Below are 20533 nucleotides of genomic sequence, written 5' to 3'. Positions count from 1 at the left end.
TTGTCCTCCTCAGCTCAAATAATACTGTCCAAAGTTCCAGCATCCCAGCATTAAAGATTGTTATCCATTCGACTAGTCACATAAAAGTTAAGGGAAGATGCAGCCCCTCAAGTCAGCCGGGGTTCCTCCCAGGCTCCAGCTCTCCCCAGCTGGGTGACTGGATTGTTGCTACTCCCTCCCTCCACTGTAGGTTGTGGTGAGGATTTCTTGAGAGTGTACGAATAAATCACAAATCACAGTCCTAAGAGAGAACAGATAATATCAGCTGGTGTATGTCTTACCCTTTGGGCCATTCTTGTGTTGGATGAAGGGCATGCGAGGATGCTTTCCATTCAGTGAATTCACAGTTCAGGCAGGAAAAAAGACATAGAAGTAGTAGTTACTGTGCTTCAATGTCAATTTTTAGGTTTCTAGGAGGGCAGTTTATCAGTATAGAAATTTTCATATTATATAATTTATTGAAATCACTAATTTTTACACTTCTTTATGCAACCCACAATTGTAATTACACATTTATTGATTAGAGCATTTGGCTTTGAGGGGTTCTTACGATTCCATTACTTAAATTTCCTGAGCTAGTTAAATTTGTTTTTAAAAATAATGAATTATAAGTAAAAACTTAATAAATTATTTTTTCTGTTAAGTTTTACAATGTAAGTTTTGCAATATACAAAACCTTCCTGTGTTCTTGGGCAAATCTAGTAAGGCTAATGAATTAATTATACAGAGACTAGTATTAAAGTCTGGTAATCGTGACACTCTTTGCAAACCTGGCAAAATTCTCCTACCTTCCAACTTGAAAACCAAAGTCTAAATAAATAAAATACACGTTTGAAACTAGAATCATAAGATGAAACTGTTAGACTCTAAAATGCTAAATTCCTAAATATTACAAATACTTTCTGTACCAAATATGCAGAGGTTATCCCCAAATTTGACATGAAATATAAATCAAGGTTTGAATTACTTCATTCTGTATATTTAGGTTTAAGTCTTTGGGAAGTGGAAGACCTTTACCAACTAAGGAGGCAATTGTCCCATCCCCAGCTGTTTGGGGTTTCCTTCTCAGTGTGTGGAGATTGTGAGTGACCAGGGACAGTGCCCTGGGGACAAGATCTGGGACACATATCCAGGATAGTTCTTTTCATGCTAAAGAGGGGTGAGCTAAATGTTTATTTATAGGGCTGGGTATTTTTTTTTTTGGTTGAGACTTCAAATCATGCTCTCATGGGGGTGCATTTAGAGCCCGTGTTCTTTGGATTCAAGCTGCACATGACCTGATCATCACAGCTGATATCAGCCTTCAAGGCTATAAACCCACCCCATTTGTCATTACATTGTCATTTATAGTTTATCCTCATTTATCATTACACCTCTATAATGCAACAAATCTATGTACTTTCTGATGCTACTCTAAATTCCTTTCATATTCTTCCTGACCTTCCTGTATAGCTCCCTCAGCTTTGCTTGGTCCTAAGATCACCTCACATATTTTATCCTAAAAACAAATGTACGGATGAATGGATAAGGAAGAAGTGGTCCATATACACTATGGAGTATTATGCCTCCATCAGAAAGGACGAATACCCAACTTTTGTAGCAACATGGACGGGACTGGAAGAGATTATGCTGAGTGAAATAAGTCAAGCAGAGAGAGTCAATTATCATATGGTTTCACTTATTTGTGGAGCATAACAAATATCATGGAGGAGAAGGGGTGTTAGAGAAGAGAAGGGAGTTGGGGTAAATTGGAAGAGGAGGTGAATCATGAGAGACTATGGACTCTGAAAAACAATCTGAGGGTTTTGAAGTGGCGGGGGGGGGGGAGGTCGGGGTACCAGGTGGTGGGTATTATAGAGGGCATGGGTTGCATGGAGCACTGGGTGTGGTGAAAAAATAATGATACTGTTATGCTGAAAATAAATAAATGAAAAAAAATGCTTAAAAAAAAACAAATGTAAATTCTATAATGGAAGCATATGTGGAGATACGAAGAGCTCTGAGAGTATTGAAGGAAAGGCTATTTCTGGAAGACTTGAGAAAATTTCACAGAAAATGGATTTTAAAACTGTCTTAAGGATAACCTGGAAACACACATGAGTGTACGTTCGGGTTTGTTGTTTGTGTATCTGGGTAAGGAGGAAGCAGTCACTTGGCATGAAGAGAACACCATGAGCAAATGCACTGGGGCATAGAGTGTAGGTGGTTATCTGTGGGAAGTAGAGTCCATCATTATTTTGGGAGAGGGAGGAGGGGGGAATGTGACAGTCTTAGCAGGTAAGCTCTATACAGACTTTGGTCCCAAGGTGAACTCCAAGACTTCTCAGCTGGAGATTTGGAAAGATTACCTAAATTCTCTTTATCAGCCTCAAAATTGTCTGTAATATGGAGATGATGAATACCAAAAATACCTAAATCATAGGATTGTGGTGAGGAATTAAATGTAAAACACTGAAGTTGGCACATAGTAAGCTCTCAGTAAACATTAGCTATAATCACTTAAGTTGGAAATACCGTGACTATCTGAGTCCATTTACTGGTTTCCTGACTTCATAAATAATGGCTGTCTTTCCTGAGGGAGGGAGTAATCCCTGTTTTCCAAATAATGGAAACAGGGATTTAGAGAAAGTGAATTGCCACATTAGTAAGTAGCTGAGCTGGTTTTCGAACCTGGATCTATCTGGCCACAAAACGGGAGACTTGTTCCAGGAAGGGTTTAAGGATGCTCAGGAGAAAGACGCAGATAGATTTATATCCTAGAAGGTTACAAAGTGAGTGGGAGCTGTAGGGAATGAAAGGCATATTTGAGGAAATCTCTCTGGTGAAGGAAAGGTCTAAGAGAGAATGGAGTAAGAGCAGGACAGAAGTTTGAAGGGTGTCAAATAAAAAGCAAATTCAGACTTAGGGAGAAGTTTTATTTGAAAAGATTATTGCAAGGGGGGGAAAGAGACTATTGCAATCAAAGGGAGAGACCGGAGCTAAGTCTGAGCTCAACTCTGCTAAAGCAGAGTGTAGGAGGATTCTTAAGGGCTGAGGATGAGCTGGAGAAGAAGGCCTGGTGGACAGTAGGTCATCTGGATTCCACGAGGCCCAGGGTGAAAGGAGGTCATAGGTTATCTTTTTGGTTCACTGGCTTTATCCAAAGGAAAAATAAACCGTTCTAAACTGTATGACAGGATGTGGTTCTACACATTGAAGCAAGGTGCCCAAATCACACTACAGAGACTGGACATGGGGTGCTATCTCCTTGATAATTACATTTCAAAGGGATGTCCTTGAGGAAGACATTCCCGGGTTGTAAAATTGACAGAAAGCTTTTTAAAAATATTTACATATATCTCAAAGGGGCAGAGAAAGACTTTACACATTCTCTAAAGGAAATGCTTTAGGGGAGGCCAGGGGCCTAGAGTCAGGAAGAAACCCGTCCAAAGTTTAGTCAGGCTGAAGGAGTGATAAGGCCCTCTTATGGGGTGGGGAGAGGGGCAGGGGGTTACATAGATGCAAGCACCTTAATGTTCTGGGATGATGCCTGTGTAGTCTGGGGTGTCTGGTCCTGAAGGAAGTGGACGGGATAGGAGTCGGACCACAGATGGAAGATTAGCTTCAACACTGGACAGTGTGGGCTGATAGTAATAGTGGTATGATAACATATATTAAACAAAAACTTTCCCCAGTATATCCAAAATGCAATGCTGATTTCTATCTCTCAACTTTTCTTTAAAACTGACTGGGCGTCTAGGTGTCTCAATCGGTTGGGCATCTGCCTTCGGATCAGGTCATGATCTCAGGGTCCTTTGCTCGGTGGGGAATCTGCTTCTCCCTCTACCTCTTCCGCTCTCACTGCTTGTGCTCTCTCTCTCTGTCACATAAATAAATAAAATCTTAAAAAAAAAAAAATAAAATCTCAATACTAGAATGTAACCACATGAGGCCAGGACTTGTCGTCATATTCACTGTGTTGTCCCCGACATCTAAAACAGTGGTAGAAATCTAGTCAGCACTCAACAAGTATTTGCTGAATGAATGGGGTAGGGAGAGTCTCACCTTATTCTTAGGTGAAAACTCCATCTGACCCCCAATTGTTCTAGTCTTGATTATATAATAAAAATTTTTAATTTTGTAATAAAATATCAAGGCACAATTTCATCATGAGGATGCCTAGTCTCAGGTAATAATTAAAAGCCTGGTGGGCATCTGGGTGGCTCAGTCAATTAAGCATCTGCCTTCATCTCTGGTCCTGGGAGCAAGTCCCGCATTGGAGGGGGGGGGGTCTGCTCAGCGGGGAGTCTGTTTCTTCCTCTCCCTCTGCCCCTTCCCCCTGCTTGTGCTCTCTCTCATGCTCCTTCTCTCAAATAAATAAGTAAAATATTTTTAAAAAATTCCTAGCTTGGTAACCTAAATCTCTCCTGTGCTCCTCAGCTGGGGTCCAGGAAGATGGAGTGGTTGGCCCTCTCTCATCTTCATCCTCACTTAGCCAATAGAGGTTTTCTTTCCTCTAGGACTGGGCCATGGGTGAGGGAGTATGGGGAAAGGCACAGTCTTATGGGACAAGGGTCTTCACTGGCAGATAGATTTGTGGACCTTCCCAGCAGCAGCTGATGTTTAAACCTGAATATTGGGGGGGGGTGCTTTCATACAAGTGATGATGGTTTGCAGTAGTAATTGAAGATATGGAAGCAGATGCTGCAGAAGATAAAGTAGCATATAATTAACACATCACCTATTCACACCTTAACAGAAATTGAGGAGCCTATGGCTCACTGATAAGGACCCAAATGCCTGAATAAGGATGAATAATTTATGGAGTGATATGTGTATGGAGTGGGGTGTCAGAAGGAAGCAGTACTAAGAAATGCGAATTAAGGAGTTGTGAGGGAATGCAGACATTATCGGGTATAATCTCCACATGTCCTAACCGAAGAAACCGAATAAAAACAAGAGATAACACTCCATAGGATCTGGGTGAGCAAACACTTCTGGGGCCAGGCAGTCCATAAATAGGATGACAGGAAATGGAAGTGTAGGGGAAAATGTGTACCTCCTTGGAAAACAGAGCATCATCTGGAGTCTAGACGCAGAAGAGAACTCCCCCTCTGCGGCTATCTAGTTCAGATTCTGTGGGGGCTGTTTCACAACTCTGTAAACTGGAAATAACTGCTAGCAATGCAAAAATAATTCCTATCCAGAGACACATGACTTCTGTCCAGCAGGAGTCAGCAGACCTCCCTCCCTAATTTTGCCTCCAAAGATACCTTTATTTCAATATTCTGGATCTTTGGATCTCCTTTGAACTTGATGTAACATCTCACCACTTGGCTCATTATGAATTAAATGCAGTCTTTAACATGCGTTCACTTTTATATCCATATGAGAATCGTGATTGGTACCTTTGTTTCAAAATTATCTTTTAACTCAAGGGACTGGGGCTAACTGGGGCAGTACCCAGGGCTTTCTCCAGATGATTATTTCTAGATGGGGATGTGTTACCAGCTCTCCACAGATTTTCAAGGGAAGCTGAAAATCCAATTCTTATACATGTATAAAACCTCTTTATTTTTAAATATTGATGACCGAATATTAAAAAAAAAATCTGTGTGTGCCCCCAAATTTCAGTGGCCCAATCCAGCCTAATGGCCGCTGTATTGGGTTTGGACAGCACAGGAAACCTGGATCCAAGGAGTACCAGGTGCTGACCTGAAGTAGACCCTGGGCTCCCTCATGCATTTCCTCACCTCCACCGCCAACCTGGGAAGTAGATACCACTCCATGTCACGGGCAGCAGCCAGTCTAGACCCGGCTTCTCTGCCTAGCGCTGTTTTCCCTATGACCAGGAACAGTGGGTGTTGAGGTGGAAAGGAATGGCGGTCCTGCTTTATCCGGGGCCAGCATAAGCCTGAGCTGTGAAATCATCAGGTTCACAAGAAATTTCAGTAGGGAGATCCTTTAACAGAGTGAGCAGGGTGGGTTTTCAGAGACGCTTTCATAACCCACCACCTTCTTCAAATGATTTGTGCGATTTCAGTGCCAACTGAAGAAATACTCCTAGGTTCTTTAAACCTAACATGTAGATTCTTTCTCAAGGACAGTAATCATCGGAGGGCTGTAAATCACAATGCAAACAACAGCATGGATGGGTTTTTAGGAAAACTGGCAGGATCATAGGATGGATAAAAAGCACTGTTTATTCACTTTTGAGTTTCCTGAATAAGTTTCATGAGAAGAGTGCACAAAGCAAGCATTCATTCACCCAAAAAATTACTGACCTCCTCCTGAACATGTCTAGCACCGTACTAGTGTCTACTCGGCATATCACATACATTTAACACTGTCTCTGCCCTCCTCATTTCACTTACCCCAGGAAACATGGCAGGCAAGACCCTGAGTTAGGCTCCTAACCACTCTGAGAAGGAAGTATTATCTCTGTTATACAGTGAGGGTAAGCAAGGTAGATTCACCCAAGGATGCACAGCTGATATCATAAAACAAACGCAATGGTCTCATAAAACATAATATGATTCTAAATCCAGAGCTCTAGTCTTTGATTATAGTGTTTCTGTGGGGCTCATTATCAGACACTTTGAAATAAAAACAAAGAAACAGAATATATGAGCAGCTGACCATTGATAAAAATAAAATAAGTTTTTGGTGACCCGGGTTCATTTGTCTTCGTTGGGTATCACAAAGTTTTCTGTTCAATTCGATTCAGCAGAACTCTCCATATTTCAGACATTGTGCTAGGTGCTGGGGAGTCAAAGACAAGAAACTCAAATGGTTCTGAAGGGGACCCTCTAGCTGTTTTGTTGTTGTTGTTTTGTTTTACCACCCCTCCTCTTAAAATAATTTTCTCCTATTTGGTGTTTTCATCTCTGTACTCATTCTAAATTTCACCATTGTCAGAGTTTTCCTCTTCACATAGAAGCTTGAATTTTTATTTCCTTGCTTAAAATGCTAAATGGTGGGGGAGTCAATCCTAGTTTGATAGGGATAATGTTGTTCTTTTTAGGTGTGTGGATTCTGAGGTGATTGTGAGGAATCAGACAGGAAGTGGTTCAAAGTTCATTACTGGCATTTTGTCTAACATTAGAACAAGAAGTTATAGATTTGGGAGCTCTCATTACTGAGGGAAAGCTAAGGGGGAGAAAAGACCCCTTGAAACCAGGCAGAATCAGGATTCATGAGGAGGCTGCTGGAAGCCTAATCTAGAGAGAAATTTGCAGAGCACTGGGGGCTCGGCGTGGCCATCTTGAGTCTTTTCTGCAGAAACCACTTGGTTTCTTTGCCCTTAGTGAAAATGACAAAATTAATATTGAAACCAAGTCCCCTGCATTAAAACTCCAGAAGCCAAGTTGAGGTGCTAAGTTGTCCCATTCCCAGGGAGACTGTTCCAGAAATGGAAGGAATTTGCCATGATGTGAACCTTCAAAGCACATGTGCCCAGTTTGGATAGGAGAGTCCGTTATGGTGTGACCAAGGGTGCTATCTCATAAACGGCCTCAGCATTATAAGTAATTCTGCAAAGAACATTCTTAGACACATGACCCACATTCCTGATTGTCTTGTCAGGAAATGGAATTACTGGGCTGAAGAAAGTGAACATCTTTTTGATAACCATCCAGAACACAAGATTAACTGCTATGTGCATGTTAGTAATTATCAGATACCAAATTCTGTCACTATTAGGGTCCGTTTTGGAGCTCTTCTGTTTCATCAGTATACCATATTCTGTGCCAAATTGGATTCTATTTTAATTATTCCAACTCTATGGCACTTTTAATATCTAAAGTACACCTGAAGTTCACCTTGGTATTTGAGGAATATCTTAGTTCTTTAGAAATCCCAGCCAATGAGGTGGTGCTCCCAGGGAAATCTCAAATATATGATCTATACTCTCTCCCAGTCTAGCTACTCAAATTTGAAATGGGGCCGTAGGAGGTGTTGGTAGGACTAAACCTCAATCCTTGCCAATGTGGAGGCCTGAGAATCACTCTCCTGAAGGGAAGGAGCCAAGTGGAGCAAAGCAGAGAAGCCTCAGGGCCCACTGCAGGTCCTCAGAAAGAATCAGTGGGGACGTGGGCATTTGATGCTGCTCTCCACCAGGAGGAGACTAGAAGAGAAATGGCGCTAGACACCCAGCCTTGTCACTGCATCCCAAAGTGACTGCAAGGAGATCTTGCAGAGGGGGCCAAAAGATTTAAGTGCTTACTGTTTTCTGTGGCTGTTGTTATTATGCTAGAGGCAAATAGAAAACTATGTGGACAGTGGCTTGTGTGAATGTTCTGGGCAGAGAAACTTCTCAGGCTGGGTTAATCTTAACTTGGAACTCAGGCAGGATACTGATTCCTTTGGGGAGAATATGAGTACTTACCAAAGGCCCTTCCCTCTGCCAGCTCCCAAGAAACAGAGCTTCTGTAAAAATAACTCTTTTACACACTGCCTACTACCATGTACTCAGTTCCTACCTTGGAGGCTTTGGAGGCCTGTTGTAAAGCCAAAATAGTTTTTAGAAAGTTTTTCACCTATGAACATCTTGACAGTTTTAAGGATAAATTCATGTGCTGCCCTTACAACTAACTAATCCTGATGACAGATCTATGTTTCCTGGTGGAATTAGGGAGATCTGTGACACTGACCTTCAACAAATACTTTGGTTATCATGTGAAGTCTTAGAATTCACAGCTGTAAACCCCATAGTGCATCCTTACCCTTGTTGACTTATGACAGTATGTGGTCACTGCTAGGGTGGTGACATAAGAAGCTGGAAGAACCATTGTTAAGTCTCAAAGGTGTGAGTAAGTATTCGTGTCTTTTGGTCATGTTAGGGGAGCAGAACTGTAATCATCAGCTCAAATCCAATAGGTATATAGAATGTGTGTGCAGTTTCTGACAGGTTAGACTACAGAGCCAAAATGTGGGCATTGTAGAGAATCTTGTGTTTTATGTAAAAACACTCCCAAGGAGCAAAGAATACTGTGGCCTTGTAATATCTAAAGGTGCTTCTCTAAAGACTACATCAATTAATGTACCTACATTAACCTTTTTAAAATTTCCTCTGGATTATGGTTGGTAGTGGACATCAAAGATGACAATGTTGACATGGGGGGCTAATTTTAATAATGGTGATTACTGGGGGCACACGGGTACCAGCAAAGAACAAAGTGTTCACCCTGGGGATTTAAATCTAAGTTAGAAAAGGCATTACAAGTCAGACATAAAACATGATAAAATGAAGACACCACAATACAATCTCTTTCCATTTGGGATTACTTCCCCTGGTTTGGTGTTTGTCTTCTGGGTCCCTTGAGCATAATTCTTGGTATCTTTGGACAACATCTCATGTACTGTAGGTATTCAATAATACTTATCACAAGGATAAAGGGTGGATGATTTGCTAGATAAGTTGCTCTTCCTCAGGGAGGTGGCCTAGGTGTTACAGATATAACAAAATCAGTATTTGAGGGAAAATGCTTAGAAAATTATTTTACACAAAACAATGTTAGACGTTTTAACTATGTGTCCTCTTAGCTACAGAGCAGGTGCTCATTTTCACTGTTGGTCTATCCTCAGCTCTTATCAGTGGTGCTACAGCAAGTGCTTCATGACTAGACACCTGCCTTTAGAGAACTGGCCTCTAACTGACAAAATAAGTGATCACTACATAAAAAAGCCAACTGTTGCCTATTTTTAAATTTTGATGCTGTAAAGGGTGAGGTTGAAGGATTTGAAAGGCCAGGAAAGAGAAGGCAATCAACAGTGGAGGATATTTTTGATCGTACCCAATAAAGAACAATTAGAGTGACGGAGCTGGAATAAAATACTAGCAAAATGACATTTTTTTTTCTACTTAGGTCCCCTAGGTGTGAGAAGCGAACCATAAAACTCAGACACAAATGAGAAATGATTTTTCTCCAAACTGTCCAGGTTTGAGAGGAATGAAGAGTACCAGTTTATTTCTTTCATTTTTTCTTATCTTCATAGACTAGATACAAACTCCTAGGGAGCAAATGTCTTCTTATGACTTATACAAGATACTGGGCATTGATGCTCTGTAAGAATAAAACTGGTTGTCATATTCCGCACATGAAACTACTGATACATATGGTGGAGATATTCCCCATTTATAATTGTGTCAAGTTAAAGTTGTGGAATGAGTCAGTTTCTGAAAGTCATGGGAAGGATAAGATCCTAGACCAGATTATATTCTTCCTAATTTTAATCTTCACTTTCTTCTCTTTCCTCCTCCCTTCTCTGTCCTCAAAACTTGACTAGTTAATTAGAGCACCTTCTGTTGTTTTCACTGTACTAACCACATGATATTATGTGGTAGTAAAATTGACAGCAGAAACATTATTTAAATTACCACAGTTATCCAAATCTGAGGAACTGTGAACTGGGTTTTCTTTTTCATGAGCTGAGAGTGGGAAGTTCTGTTATGTCTGTCAAGGACAGAGACAGATTTTCCTCACTTTGGTTTTTTTTTTTTTTTTTTTTTTTTTTTTTTAGGAAAAGTAATGTCTGCAAGTAATCTCCTTGAAGTCAGGAACTTTGTCTTATTTTCTGTGGAATCCCTGACACTTACATCAAATACATTAGAACTCAGTAAGTCCTTGTTGAATTGAAATAAAAGAAGATGAAAAAAGGAAGAACACTTTCTTTAAGAAAAATTTTGGAGGGTGGTTCAGTCAGTTGAGGACTCTCTCCCTCTGTCCCTCCTCCTATTCATGCTTGCTCTGTCTCTCTCTAAAAATAAAGAAATAGAATCTTGAAAAAAAAAAAAAAGAAAACATTTTGGAGATTCATCAATTCATGGGTTTGCTTTGTTTATTTATTAATTCCTTTTGTTCAGTATTTATTTATACCCCAGTATGTCCAATTCTATACTAGGCTATGGAAATCAGAGACGAAGAAGACATTTTCTCTGTCTTTAAGGAAATAAGTCTCATTGGGAAGACATATTTGAAAACAGATAAGTTCAAACATAGCCACGTGATGCTCTTTTAGATATAGAACTCATATACCATAGGCACACAGGGAGTACTTTCATAGCTGAATGGAGAGTTGGAGAAAAAATTACCTGGAAGGTGTTTACACTGGACTTGGCAGGATGAGTAGGATTTTACCACACCAGGAAATGAGAGAAAAGAGAAAGGATATTCTAGGCAGAGGAAACAGACTCAAGACATAGTCTGCAAAGAAATTTTGCTGTACAAATAGCAGAGATTAGTCATGTAGGCTTTGTGTAACAGCTTGACACTTGGACCTCATCCAGCTAAAAATAGAAGCCACTAAAGGGCTTGAAGCAACATGGCAATATAAAATCTGTATTTTGGAAGGATTATTCTGACTACACCCTGTAAAGGGGTCAAAAGGGAATGGAACTAAAAGCAGGGGGAACCAGCTGGCTCTGGGGAAGTCATCTAGGCAAGACATCCTGATAGTTGAGAATAGCGAAGAGACAGAAGTGAACCAGTTTAGAAGATAATTAGGAAATTCTGTTAACACATCTTGGTCATGAACTGATTGTAGAAGATGAAGGAAAGAATCAGTGATGGTTGGGAATCTGGCTGGATGATGGTACTATTGATCAAGGCATGGAATATTGGAAGAGGAGAAGATTTACAAGGGGAAGAAGGTGAGCTAACTTTTCTATGTATTAAATTAAGTTGTGTGTGGAATATCCAAGTGGAAATCTCCAAAAAGCAGGAAGATATTCAATTAATAAACCATAAAAAGTCAATATAATTAGAAATCAAAGAAATACAAATTTAAATGACAGTATTTTCCATCTAGTATATTAATGAATAACAACAAAAACAGCAACAATAATATAATAAGATAGAGTTTGCAAAGATTGATGATATGGGTAATCTTCCATACTGCTAGGAGGTTGGGGTGGTGGTATATAAAATGAAATGAAGAACAATTGGGAAATATGTATGAAAATAATACCTCAAAGACATAGGGAAATATCCTGAGTTTTGGCAAAGAATTAAATTTTGTTTCAAAGATGTTTATTGTTGCATTGTTTATAGTAGTAAAACATTGAAAATAACAATCAAGGCTTGGATGAATGCTTGTGATAAAATTTTATTCCACCTTTTATTTTTTTTTTAAAGATTTTTATTTATTTATTTGACAGAGAGAGACACAGTGAGAGAGGGAACACAGGCAGAGGGAGTGGGAGAGGGAGAAGCAGGCTTCCCGCTGAAGCAGGGAGCCCAATGCAGGGCTTGATCCCAGGACTTTGGGATCATTTGGGATCATGACCTGAGTTGAAGGTAGACACTTAACAACTGAGCCACCCAGGCACTCCTATTCTACCCTTCAAAATAATGCTTTTGAAGAGTACTCAATGACATGGAAAGATATTCAAGTATATCATTAAATTTTAAAAAGCAAGTTAAAACTTCACATGATCTTATTTTTATTGTAAAAAATGTTTTAAAAAGTTACTAGGATGTAACTGTACTTACTGTGGTGAACATTCTATAATGTCTAAATTGTCAAGTTACTATGTTGTACACCTGAAATTAATACAGTGTTGTATATGTCAACTCTATTTCGATTAAAAATAAAGTGACCAGGAGGACATAATCTAAAAGTCATCTCTGGTTCTCCACAGGTATTGGGATTACAGGTGTTTTAAATGTTTTATTTGCTTATTTTTATTTTATAAACTTCTACAAAGAGCATGTTTTGCTTTTATAATAATAAAACTAATAAATAATAACAAAAATTTTAGAACAGTAGTAATTATTTTTAAAGACCATTGTCAGAGTATCATGATGATAAAATGCTATTACCAGCATGGGCCTGGTAAATTGAGAAAGGAAGGTTGAGCTTAATGTATAAGGACTAAGATTCATCAATCCTCTGAAATTGTAAGGAATTTTTTGCATGAATATCTACATGCGTTTATGTTATTTTCTGCGTCAAAGATCTAATCAAAAGTTGTTGCTCAATAAGAATTGAGTATTTATGTTCAAAACTAAGTAAAGATTTTTTTTATTTTGTTATGTTACTTACTATACAATACATCATAAGTTTTTGATGTAGTGTTCTAAGATTCATTGTTTATGTATAACACCCAGTGCTAAGTAAAGTTTTTTAAATAAGAAAAGGAACACATATGGTTGGGGAGATATGCTGTAGTTCTGGAAATAGCATTTTCTTCACAAGGCTTCTAGGAAGTTCACCTTGAAGCACTGCAAGATTATTGGATTTGATTATTTTGTTTGGTGAGCCTATCACTTTCTTTGATTAGAACTTTTCTTCTCTAGCACATTTTATAAAGGAAATCTCCATTTGTAATGGTATCTCCCTCTCTGTACCTGGAAGAGAAAGATTACTGGAGACTCACTGATGACAGGGGGAGGCACCAATTTAAATCTGCATAACAAATCATACTTTTACTTACCATACATTTCCTGACCACTCCCCAAACTGGCTCCCAATAGCCTTCTTGTTTTGTTTTTAGCTGAGGGTGATATTTATTTGACAGACAGAGATCACAAGTAGGCAGAGAGGCAGGCAGAGAGAGAGGAGAAAGCAGGCTGCCTGCTGAGCAGAAAGCCCAATGTGGGGCTCGATCCCAGGACCCTGGGATCATGACCTGAACTGAAGGCAGAGGCTTTAACCCGCTGAGCCACCCAGTTGCCCCTGAAGGTGATATTTAAATCTGAATTTTAAGCCACCACATCGAGAATTATTCATTCCCCTCAGGTGTCTCCCCAAGAGGCATGCATGTTAATAAACTCTGTTTAAGAGCAATTTTCTCTGCTGGTAGCAGAGAAGGAAGTCAGATTTTGTGATGCACCATTACTGACTTTGAAGATGGAGGGAATGCATATAACTCTAGGTGCTGAGAGTGGCCCTGGCTAACAGTCAATAAACAGGCTACAGCTACAAGGAATTGAATTCCACTAACAACCTAAAGGACCTTGGAAGTGAATTCTTCTCTAAAAGCTATGGAGCCCAAATTAGCTGATACTTTGATTTTGGCCTCATGAAACACAGTGAAGAAGCCATTCAAGTTCACCTTGGCTTCTACCCTACAAAACTGTGTTGTTTTCAGCCACTAATTTTGTGTCAATTTGTTATGTAGCAATAGGAAGCAAATACAATTACTAACTTTTTGTTCTAATTGTTTTATGACTTATTCTTCCCAGGATGGTAGATTTGCCTGTTTATCTTTAGTTCTGACACTTTTTTACATTATATATTTTGATTCTTTGTTATAAGTTTCATAAACATTTAAGATTGTTATATTTTTCTGGTTGACTGATCATTTTGTTATTTTAGAAATTTCTCCTTTATCTCTGCTAATGCTCCTTGTGTGGAAGACTTTCTTGTCTGACATTAATATAGCCACACCAGTTCTCTTATGCTTATTATTGCAGAGTATTTCTTTTTTTGATCTTTGACTTTCAACATATTTGTGTCTTTATGCTCAAAATGTGTCTCTTGGAGACAGAATATAGTTGAGTCCCGCCCTTTAATATAGTTGTCTACTACAGGGGTCAGCAAACTTTTCTTTAAAGGGCTAAATTATAAATATTTTAGGCTTTGTAAGTCATATGGTTTCTGTCAAAATTAGTCAATATGCTGTTGTACCACAAAAGCAGCCATTGACAATCCATTTGTGTATCTCACCAAAATCTTATTTATAAAAATAGGTGGGGTTTCTAGTTTCCAGTTAAACTTAGAAGTTGTCCTTTTGTCCTAAGAACAAGTAAAAAGCCAAATAAAGTGAAAATCAACAACTCTTCCTAGATTCTTTAGAGAATTGAGATCACTGGGCAAACCACTACCCTCAAAATTAAAAAGACAGGCAGATACAGAGAATCACAACTTACTGGAACAGAAACTTCCTTAGGAACCAGTACTGGGATAGGAAAACATAAACTGTAATTGATGAATTGCTAGAGGCTCAGTGCAAATAATTCAGAGCTTAAAAACTCCTTGGGTGAGGGGGGGGTCTCCAGTCTTATGAGGGTGACCACACTTTTATTTTACCACTAGGAGCTAGACCAGATTTTCATAGTAAATATTGGAGAAAAATCTTCTTGTGCTTCTACCAATGCGAAGAGAAAATTAATCATTTTGAAATATGCTAGAGCTTTTTTTATTATTATTTAAAAAACAAGATCTGCCTTCAAGAAAAACTATTTTACCAAAGCCTAACCTGATAGGACTTTATCAGAGCCTAACCTACTGAGAAGGAAGAGGGAAATTCCTACCTATATCCCCCTTGAGTCATCTTGTTCCACCTAAGAGTGTGGGGGGAACTGAGAAACGTTTATAAAGTTCACAGTCCTGAGTACAGGCTCATTAAAGACTGAGACCTGATCATAAGATTGTATAAAACTTTTTTTTCCCCTCCATACCACCTTACTATCACATCACTACCATGGTTCTTTTTACCCAGTACAATATGTGCAGCTTTTAACAAAAATTACAAGGCATACTAAAAGGCAAAAGGCACAATTTGAAAAGATAGTGCAAGCACCATAGCTAGCCTTAGAAATATCAGGAGTGTTGAAATTATCAGACCAGGAATTTAAAATAACTATGATTAATATGGTAGGTTCACTAATGGACAAAGTAGACAAAAGCAAAAACAAAAACTGAACAAGAACCATGTTCTTGTTCTCTAATCAGAGAAGTTCTTGTTCTCTAATCAGAAAGATGGAAATTCTAAGACAAAATAGAGAATTATAGAGATCAAAATCACTATAATAAAAATGGAACATTTTTAGGCCCTTTAGTAGACTGGACCTAGCTGAAGAAGAATCTCTGAGTTGGAGAGTATGTTAATAGAAACTTTAAAAACTAACAAAGAGAAAAAAGACTGACAAAAGTGGAGTAGGATATTCAAGAATGGTGGAACAATATAAGAGTTTTAACATATACATAATGGGAATACCAGATGGAGAAAATAGAAAGGAAAAGAAAATATATTCAAGAAGCTCAAAGAACACTAAAAAGGATAAATGCCAAACTTTCCAAAAGTAACAACCAACCCCCCAAAACTACACCTCAACATCTCATATACAAACTTCAGAAAATTAAAGGTGAAGAAAAAATACTGAAAGAATCAAGTGGTGGTGGGGGCAGTGCTTACCTTTGAGAAATGTAAGAATTATATCTGAATTCCCCTCAGAAATTATGAAAGCAAAAAGAGTACAGTGAAGTATTTAGAGTATGAGAGAAAAACTCTTTATTATTATAATGTGCTTGTAGTACCTGTGAAACATTACACTGTTATTTGAAAGTGGATTTTACTTAGTTGTAAATGTATATTGCAAACTCTAGAACAACCAAAATAGAATTTTAGAAAATGCTATAATTGATATGCTAAGGGGAAAAAAGAGTCATATAAAATGCTCAGTTAAAACACAAAAGGCATAAAAAGAGGGGAAGACAATAATAGGAAGAAATAAGGCCAATAAGTGGAATACATTAACAAATATGGGAGATATTACCCAAATGTATCAATAATCATCTTAAACATCAGTGGTCTAAATATAACAGTGAAAAACAGATTGTCAGAAGTAGTTTAAAAACTAGACCTTATGTTGTCTACAAGAAATCCACTCCAAATGTAAAAATACACATAGATTAAAAGTATAAGGATTCAGAAAAACACATCATTCTAATACTAATCAAAAGAAAGCTAAAGTAGCTATAAGATAGAACAGATTTTGGAATAAGAAAAATAGTCAGAAATAATGAGAGGCATTACGTAATGTTACACAAGGGTCAATTCTTTAAGAAAATAGAACAATGCTTAATGTGTATGCACCTAATAGCAAGAGTGTCAAATTCATGAGGTAAAAACGGATAGAACTGCAAGGAGAAATAGATGAATCCATTATTATACTTGGAGATGTCAGCACCCCCAATATAACTGAACAGATCTAGCAGGCAGGCAATGAGTCAGGACATAGTTGGGTCAATACTATCAATCAACTGGATATGACTGACATTTATAGAATACTTCATTCAAAACAAGTAGAATACTCACTCTTTTCAAGCTCAAATGGAACATTTACCAAAGTAGACACATTCTGGGCCATAAAACTAATTTTCACACATTTAAAAGAATAGAAACTGTACAATACATGCTCTTAGAAATTAAAATTAAAATAGAAAGATAGATGTAAAATTCCTAAATACATGGAGATTAAACAGCACTCTTCTAAATGGGTGAAAAAAGAAATCTCAAGTGCAATTTAAAAATACTGTGAACTAAATTAAAATGAAAATACAATTTATCAAAGTTGTGAAATGCAATGAAAGCAGTGCTTAGAGGAAACTGTACAGCACTGAATGCACATATTAGAAAAAAGAAAGACCTAAAATCAATAATCTAAGTTTACACTTTAGAAAGTTAGAAAAAGAAGAGCAAATTTGATCCAAAAGAAGTAGAAGGAAAGGAACAATCAAAGTTAGAGCAGAAATCAGTAAAATTGCAAACAGGAAATCAATAGAGGAAATCAGTAAGATCAAAAGCTAATGCTTAGCTTTAGATTAACAAAATTGTTAAGGCCTCTATCCAGGCTAAGTTAGAAAAAAGAGAAGACAGAAATTAATAATATAAAATATGAAGGTGGTGACATCCCAGTAGTTCCCATAAATATTAAAAGGCTAATAAAGGGATACTATGAGTAACTTTATGTCCAGAAATTTAATAAACTAGCTGAGGACCAATTCTTTGAAAGACATGATCAGCCAAAACTCAAGCAAGAAATACACAATTAAACTGGGCCTATATCTATTAAAGAAATTGAATCAAAAGTTATAACCCTTCAAAATAGAAAGCACAAAGTCTACATGGGTTCACTTGTGAATCCTACCAAACATTTGAAAAACAAGTCATAACAAGTCTCTATAATCTCTTCCAGAAGATACAAGGAGGGGAAATACTTCCTAACTTATTCTTTGAGGCTAATACACTAATACCCAAACCAGACAAAGACATTACAAGAAAACTGAAGACCAATGAACACTGATGTAAAAATCCTCAATAAAATATTCACAAATTGAATTCAGCATTGTATAAAAAGAATTATACATCATGACCAAGTTGGATTTACCTTGGGTATGTAAGCCTGGCTCAACATTCAAAAATTACTTAATGTAATCCTTCACATCAACAAGTTAAGAAGAGAAATCACATGATTATATCAATAGATGTAGATAATACATTTGACTAAATCCAATATCCATACATAATTAAACTAGGAACAGAGAGGATTTTCCTCAATTTGATGAAGAACATTTACAAAAACTCTGAAGCTAACATCATACTTAATGGTGAAAATCTAGAAGCTTTCCTGCTAAGATCAGGAACAAGACAAGAATGTCCCCTCTCACTACTTCTTTTTTAACATAGCAATGGAAGTGCATTTAAGGCATAAGACAAGAAAAGGAAATAAAAAAGAACAGTTTTGGAAGAAAGAAATAAAACTATTTGGTCACAGATGTTGTGATTATCTAGGTAGAAAATCCCCAAAATCAACAAAATAACTTCCTGGAACTAAGAAGTTGTAACAAGGTTGCAATATACAAGGCTAATGGATACAAAAGTTAATGGCTTTCCTATATACCAGCAATGAACAATTGGAATTTGAAATAAAAAAACACACACACACACAACACTATTTACATTAGAACCCACCCGAATTAAATACTTAAGTATAAATCTAACAAAATACATACACAATCTATATGAGGAAACTACTAAACTCAGATGGACAAAACCAAAGAACTAAATAAAGGAAGAGATTATTTCATGTTCATGGATTAAAGACAATATTGTCAAGATGTCAATTCCTCTCAACTTTATGTATAGATTCAGTGCACTGTCAATCAAAATACCAAGTTATTTTGTGGATATCAACAAACTGATTCTGACATGTTTATGAGACAAAACACTCAGATTAGCCAATACAGTAAGAAGAAAGTTGAATTGATACTACCTGATTTGAAGACTTACTATAAAGCTACCATAATCAAGACAATGTGATATTTGCAAAAGAACAGACAAATAGATTGATGGAACAGAATGGAGAGCTCAGAAATAGACCCACATGAATAAAATCAACTGATATTTGAGAAAGGAACAAAGGCAATACAATGAAGAAGTAATTATCTTTTCAGAGCACCTGGGTGGCTCAGTGGGTTAAGCTTCTGCCTTCCCCTTAGGTCATGATCTCAGGGTCCTGGGATTGAGCCCTGCATCAGGCTCTCTACTCAGCAGGGAGCCTGCTTCCCCCCCCCCCCCCGCCTGCCTCTCTGCCTACTTGTGATCTCTGTCAAATAAATAAATAAAATTTTTAAAAAACAATAATCTTTTCAACAAATGGCACTAGAACAACTGGACATCCACATTCAAAAGAAAAAGAAAAAGAAAACAAGTGTATTTATAGAGCTTACACTCACGACAAAATTAACTCAAAATGAATTTTGGTTCTAAATATAAAATACAAAACTATGAAACTTCTAGAAGATATGAGAAAATCTAGATGATCCTGGGTTGGGTGATAAATCTTTAAATACAACACCAAAGCACAATACAAGAAAGAAATAATTGATAAGCTGGACTTTATTAAAATTAAAAACTTCTGCAAAGGACAATGTCAAGAGAATGAGAAGATAGGCCACAGACTGGGAGAAAATACTTGCAAAAGACACAACTTATAAAGAAGTATTATCCAAAATATACAAATACACTTAAAACTCAACAATAAGAAAATTAACAATCCTATTAAAAAATGGACAGCGGCACCTGGGTGGCTCAGTCAGTTAATCATCTGACTTTGGCTCAGGTCATGATCTCAGTGTCCTGGGATCAAGCCCAAGGTTGGGCTCCTTGTTCAGTGGGGACTCTGCTTATCCCTCTGCCCCTACTACCCTGCTCATACTTTCTCTTTCTCTCTTCTCTCCCTCTGAAATAAATAAATAAATAAAATCTTAAAAAAAAAAACTGGACAAAACAACTGAACAGATAATTCGGAGAAAATATACAGATGGTAAATAAGCATCTGAAAATATACTTCACATTCATATGCATTAGGGAATTGCAAATTAAAACAACAAAATACCACCACACACCTATTAGAATGCTAAGATCTGAAACACTGTCAACATTAAATGCTGGTGAGAACGTTGGAACAGGAACTCTCGTTCAGTGCTAGTGGAATATAAAATGGTATAGGCACTTTGGAAGACAGTGCGCAGTTTCTTTGAAAACTAAATATGCTCTTTACACACTATTCCGTATTCACTCCTAAACAAGTTACCTAAGTAAGTTTAAATTTATGTCCACACAAAAACCTGCACGTAGATGTTTATAGCAGCTTTATTCACAGTTGCAAAAACTTGGAAGCAACTAAGATGTCCTTCAAAAGATGAATGGATAAATAAAATGTGATATATCCAACAATGTAATATATTTTTAAAAGACTTCATTTATTTATTGACAGAGAGAAACACAGAGAGAGAGGAACACAAGCACGGGGAGTCCAGAGGG

The sequence above is a fragment of the Mustela putorius genome, unplaced genomic scaffold (genome assembly GCF_011764305.1).
Source record: "Mustela putorius furo isolate JIRA1106 unplaced genomic scaffold, ASM1176430v1.1 tig00003988_pilon_pilon_pilon, whole genome shotgun sequence".
Taxonomy (NCBI): domain Eukaryota; kingdom Metazoa; phylum Chordata; class Mammalia; order Carnivora; family Mustelidae; genus Mustela; species Mustela putorius.
The sequence above is the reverse complement of the archived record's forward strand: the minus strand, read 5'-3'. Positions refer to the sequence as shown.